This window comes from Myotis davidii, unplaced genomic scaffold (genome assembly GCF_000327345.1).
Source record: "Myotis davidii unplaced genomic scaffold, ASM32734v1 scaffold168, whole genome shotgun sequence".
NCBI classification, from domain to species: domain Eukaryota; kingdom Metazoa; phylum Chordata; class Mammalia; order Chiroptera; family Vespertilionidae; genus Myotis; species Myotis davidii.
In genome coordinates this window covers 6,135,561-6,140,784 of record NW_006383016.1, presented here as the reverse complement: position 1 = coordinate 6,140,784, position 5,224 = coordinate 6,135,561, and positions in this window count along the sequence as shown.

The following is a 5,224-nucleotide window of genomic DNA, read 5'->3' as shown; positions in this document are numbered from 1 at the left end:
CCGATTGTAAACAACCGCGCCCGCCGCGCCGCCAGCCCGTGCCGCACGCACTCCGCACCTGAGAATTTCACTTCAGCACTGCGCCTCCTTTGAGTCTGGGTATGATATTCTCTTTCCTCCTAGTTGTAGAATTTCCACTCAGCCAGCCTTCCTGTGGTTCTGGATGATGTCCCTTCCGTCTTTTAGGTATAATTTGAATTGGTTGTTCGAGTCAGCAATCTCCGGAGTTAACCTATGCCGCCATCTTGGTTTCCCCACCAGAAAACAATTTGATCAGCCGTGTCACCTCAAATTTATTCTGAAGTCTACAAATACTCCATATTATCCCCTTGTAAGAATACGGGCATCACAGTCAATGAAGGAAAAATACCACATGATCTCATTCATGGATAATAGAGACCATCATAAACTTTTGAACAATAATAGATACAGAGGCAGAGCTGCCTCAAACATATTGTCAAACTGCAGCGGGAAGGCCGGGGAGGGTTGCAGGGCAGGAGGTAGGGGGGTAAGAGATCAACCAAAGGACTTGTATGCATGCATATAAGCATAACCAATGAGAAGCCTTGGTTTTGTAATACTTTAAGCAATAATAAAAAAAGAAAAATAAATAAATAAAAATTAAAAATAAAATATATATAAATAGATTTTAAAAAAAGAATACGGGCATCAAAGAAAGAATCATTCACTGAGTTGATTTTGCTATCACATGGTCTGTTAAATTCGCCTGACACTTGTTGAACTTAAATAAACAACCCGGAGTGGGAGAAATTAGCCATCCTGGATGGTATTTGTTTGGTCAGCCTGTGAGAAATGAAATCTCTCAGTCAAACCTGCATGTTTAAAGGGATAGTTCAATTGACTGACACAGATTTTCTGAGCTACCCTGCACCCATAAGTGGTGCTGACTTACAAAATGACTATTGATCATATAGATGATACGTTTTCATCTAGTCACAGCCTGGAGAAACAATGAAAAAATTATGTGCTTATAAGTGATAGCCAGGTAGGGTTATGACTGAGAACCAGATGTTTGAGGGCCCTTGCTTGTTAGAGCACTCCTTCACCTTCTAGGATTTTTAAAGATTCTGCTTTGATTGTGGAAATCATGTTCCCCTATTCAAATGCAGACATAAAATAGGGAGTCAGAGGCCTCTTTAGGAAGTCAGGTTCAGAATGTTTCATCAAAGTCCATTTTGTGTTGCCCAGGCTGCCTTCCTGTGAAACCCATATTTTTTCTCAACCTCCTTCTTAGATAAAATCCTGCTCTTTGAACCCATCTCTGGGTTGAAACCTTCTTGGCAAAATAATATAAGCAGGCTCTGCAGGTACATGGACCTCTCTAGCCCTCCCATGGTGAGAAAATGTTATTTTCCCCTTTTATGTGCTGTGGTTCATTGGATAGTATTTGTCATCTTGTCACATAATAGGAACGGCGTTCACAATGTTGAAATACACCCTTAAGCAGCAGCATCTATGGATATGGGAGCATTCCCCTGGCCGTAGCCCCTCCTTAGCCCCTCCAAGCACTCCCAGGCTTACGTGTTTCCAGCCAAGGAGATTCTCCTTAAAGTGCACCATTTTATTCTGATTTGTCACAGGGGTCAGGTCCACACAAGAACAGTCTTTCTTTTGGTGAGACAAAGGGATAATTAGATTGCATTTGGATTCCTTTTACCATATTTTGCACTGACACTTGAAAAGGCATAAAAAATTTGCTGAGTATTATATTCTTTAAGACACACACACACATACACACTATTATGCTGGGGGAAACAAATAGTTTTTTGTTGATTATGAGGACGGCTATAATGGAATCATTGTGGTAATATGTAGTCAAGGATTTCCTGAAGGTGCAAATTGAAAGCACTGGTAGGGAAATAGCTTAGGCTCCCATCTTGGGAAAACTGCCCCGCTGCTATCAGCTCTAGAGGGGAAGCTGCCGGTGGAGGAGGGTGGTACTCACTCCATTAAGCCTAACCTCATCACCACTGCCCCGGGGCTGTGCAGTGTCCTTGAAAAATTTTTTTTACCTTTAAGTCACACAGTGAAACTCACTTTATCCTTTCTTATCTGTCTATTTATTTCTTTTCTTTCCTTTTCTTTTTTCTACTGTGGAGTAGAGCACACAAGATGATTTTTTCACTGGCCTGTTCCAGGCAGGATTACCCAGGCTTCTTATCTCCAACAGAATAAATTCTGCCTATTGACAGACATTTCCAGGCATTTTTGGGAGGAAACAAAACTTTTTCACAAATGATTTTGGAATCTTTCTGGGGAAAATGTACCCAAGAATGAAAAAGCAGAAATTCTATAAATACTCAGAGGTTAATACTGCAACCAGTAGGTTTTTGTAATATTTCTGACTTTTTAAAAAATTTTCTGTTAGTTCATTAGGCCAATCCCATAGGAGAATACTAAATTAAAAGGGAGGAAAAGTACCTCAAAGGCCCTTCTAAGATTTAGAAGAGGCTATTTCAGCTGTTGTCCAATATGCTTTGGAAAGAATCTCCTCCAGACAAAAAGAATAAGAATCTAATAAAAGCATAATATGCTAATTAGACGACATCTTCTGGACAAAGCCATGGTGGCGGGGGCCGAGGCAGAGGTGGTTAGGGGCAATCAGGCCAGCAGGGGAGAGCAGTAGGGGTGATCAGGCAGACAGGCAGTGAGCAGTTAGAAGCCAGCAGCCCGGATTGTGAGAGGGATGTCAGACTTCCCCCAAGGAGTCCCGGATTGGAGAAGGTGCAGGCTGGGCTGAGGGACCCTCCCCTCCCCACTACCCCCATCTGACCCTCACCCCTCCCCCCCATGCATGAATTTCATGCACCAAGCCTCTGGTCTTTAAATATACAAATGTCACTGTTGTGATCAAAGTGCATCATAACAGATGCCTGGCTCTCCAGTCTGATCATTTCTCCAGATGTGTCTGAATTAGTTTAAAGCTAAAAAATTATTTTCATAAGATTCCCCAAGTTTTAATTTACATTTAATAATGGACTTACTTAATTGCTTTGTACTTATTTTAGGCAACAGTTTTTTAGAGAACACAACAGGAAATTCTGAATATTTTATTGAGCTGGTGTTGGGGCAACAGCTGAGTAATTGAGTACACCTGCCTTAAAGACTGACATGCTAAAATTGTTGCAGCCAGGGTCTAGATCAGTGGTTCTCAACCTTGGCTTCACATTAGAATCACCTGGGGATCTTTGTAAAATCCTGGTTTCTGGGCCTCATCCTCAGGAAATTCTGTTTCTTTGTTACTAATGTTGTGGCCCCATCCCATGACAAAGTAACAGAATTTCCAGAGGATGCGGCCCAGAAATCAGGATTAAAAAGATTCCCAGGTGATTCTAATGTGCAGCCAAGGTTGAGAACCACTGGTCTAGGTAGAAGTAGAATTTGGGGGTTTTAGTACCCATTTGTCTGTGCATTTAAGTAGGTGTGGTTTATTTTTAAAAGAACTTTACTCTGCTCATGAATAATGCTTTGACTCCTAGGTAATTCTCTGAATGAAGATAGAACAGTTTTATGTGTCTGTGTATTGTTGTTTTTGTTTTTGGCTACCTCTTTGCAATGAGACCAGTGACTGGTGACTGATTGGCCAAATGAGAAAAGTAAGTGAGAGTGAGTGAGTAATAGTATGAACCCCATGACATTAGTCTGTGCAGAAAATGACATGGTCTCTTCCTTTAGTACATTAACAACCCACCTGTCAATCATCTGGTAGAGTCTAGATCCTATACAATTTTTTTATTGTTCCCTCCACCAATAGCTACTTTAAAAACCTTGAAATGTTCATCCACAGTTACAGAATTTATATCTATTGCTATGAAATTTCTGTTTTACTTTAGAAACTACTTTAGGTACAAAATATGTTAGTTTTGATATAGTTTCCAGCTGAATGTTGTTCTAATAACGAAGTTTGTCAAGACAGAGACATTCTTCAAAGGTACAAAGAGTTAACTGTGTAATTTTCTTAATAAGGCTGAAAAGGCAGTGCATCATTTTTTCTAACTATGGCATGCTCTCTGACACCATGTAATTTTGGGGGTATCTACACTTTGCTTGGAAAAGAAAAAACAATACCTAGTTTCTTTTTAAGACGATTTTTGCTGCCAGGGAAAAAATATCATTTGCTCCATCACAATTATGGCAATAAATCTTACTGTGAAGACATTTAATGATGGCTACAAAGCTTCCTTTATTTTACCTTACAGAGACAGGCTTTAAACTTACTGAGCATGTCAGGAAAGGCAAAGAATGAGTGCATTTTAGTTTTACAAATGCATTGTTAAAAAGAAATACCTTTCTGGCCCTAGGTTTGCATGACCTAGGATAAAATAAGTGTAACTACATCTAAAAGTAAATGATTTAGGTTCTCAGTTGTAGGTTACTGAAATAAGTTAGATTTACCCATTTTTCAGGCTTATTTGTTGTTTGAGGTTCCATGGGATTTGAGTATTTTTTAATTCTTTCAAAATAGGAAATAGATGCTCTGAGTATAAAACTCAGAAGTCCCAAAGAGAATGTGGTGAAACTCCCCTCCCATTTTGGACACCCTTCAATTTGGCTATAATGGAGTCTAAATTAAGGTTTACACTAAAACCAAAACAAAACTTTTTTAAAAGGCAACAAAAGTTTCAGTAGGTTTTCAGCACCAGTATTCCTTATTTTAAGCAAACTCAGTAGCGAAATCTTTAATGCAGTTGATAAAGTCACCAAGTCATTATACTTAACCTACAGCATCAAAGACAAGTGCTGGTGTTTTAGTTTTAGTTACACTTTTGTAGAAAAATAACGTGTGCGTGGTGGTAAGCATATTCTGATGTAGTATATACTGTTGCAGTTAGCTCTATTAGTTATATTTATGTTCTGTATACCAGAAAAGAGGCAAAGACTTTGCAGGGAACTCTTGGGCCAAAGGTGAGAACAAAACTCCAATTATAAAATAAGCAAAACTTATGATAGAAATGTAACAGGGACAGAAGCTCTCCCACTGCAGACACAGCTGACTCTCATAGCCAGTTAGCCTGGAGGTCAAATCACCCCCGACAACAATAAAGGCTTAAGTACAACAAGACTGTGCACAAAGACCACTAGGGGGTGCACCAAGAAAGCATAAAAAATGCGGAGACAAAGAAACATGACAGAAATGGAGGATACAGAGCTCAAAACCACACTTTTAAGGTCTTTCAATAATTTTCTAGAAACTGCCGATAAA